The 1,091-nt window shown below is 52.8% G+C and overlaps 1 pseudogene; it reads right to left on the minus strand.

Annotated features, from left to right (window-relative positions):
* Positions 1 to 200: 200 nt before the first annotated feature.
* The window catches only part of LOC105504952, a 16,335-nt pseudogene continuing 15,444 nt past the window's right edge, over positions 201 to 1,091 (minus strand).

Consider the following 1,091-nt stretch of genomic DNA (forward strand, 5'->3'; position numbering starts at 1 on the left):
ACTACGAAGAGCTAGAAATTCACCTATTTTCAGAGATTTGTTTGTAGACTATGCAGCAGCTTTGTTGTCTTTCTTTCAGAAAGCAGTACCATCAATTTAGACCTTTTAGGAGCCAAAAGCTGTGTTTTTCCTATATTCAAAATCTGCAAACTCCCAGTCCCAGAACCTGCTCTGAATCCACCACGGTGAATCCACCGTGGTCAAGGTACCACCTCTGCCACCACCACCACGCCCTCTGCCACCACAGAAACCAAGACATCCTCTGCCTCTGTTCTGGCCTTGGAACGTGCTTCAGCTCACCTGTGCTCCTGATTCTCTATTGCTTTTTGGCTGGTAGATGGCACAGGCCTGGTTGACACAGGACTCCTTCTCCCAACAGGTGCTGGAGCAGGTAAGCAGGCCCAGGCGGTCTGCACTGCTTGTTCCATGTTTGGGCTTTTTCTCAAAAGGTCGAACTGAGCGCTTGAACGACCCTGAGATAATTGTGTTTTTAGAGATCTTGTATCCTGTGTAAAGGGAGAACCAACCGCACTACTTTGGGGCAAGGTACCACTGTTTGATATTTCTGTTTCAAAGGAGGTCAAAGAGCTTCCAGCAACACCAACAGCACCAAACTGCTGCCCCACTAAGGAACTTGGACTGAACTGGCTGGATGTGGGCATCCTGCCGAAAGGCCCATAAGAACCCACCGACCGGAGTGAAGAAGTCGATGAGCCTAGTGAGAACTGCACGATAGCTGGGTCTTGAGGCAAAGAACACCGGGGTTTTGGTGGCTCGCAAACTGAGGTCTTTCACGTCACTCCCACGGAATACAATGGATTCAAAGACTCCCTCTTGTGGCGGTATGGGACCACCTGGCGGTCTGTCTTCTGGACCAAAGGATCGAACTTTGGCGAGGGCTGCGGGGGAGTGTTCGGTGTCATGGTGTAGAGGATGCCCTCGTAGTGGATCTCCACCTTGGACTGAGGCTGAAGATTGCTGACGTCAAGGGTGCCGCCGCCGCTCCTGGCCGCTCGCAGAGAAGCAGATCCCAGGCCACTGCCACCCGCTCCTCCTTCGCTTCAGACCCAACATGGCGGCGGCGCCGGGTC

This window comes from Colobus angolensis, unplaced genomic scaffold (assembly GCF_000951035.1).
Source record: "Colobus angolensis palliatus isolate OR3802 unplaced genomic scaffold, Cang.pa_1.0 Scaffold96, whole genome shotgun sequence".
Taxonomy (NCBI): Eukaryota; Metazoa; Chordata; class Mammalia; order Primates; family Cercopithecidae; genus Colobus; species Colobus angolensis.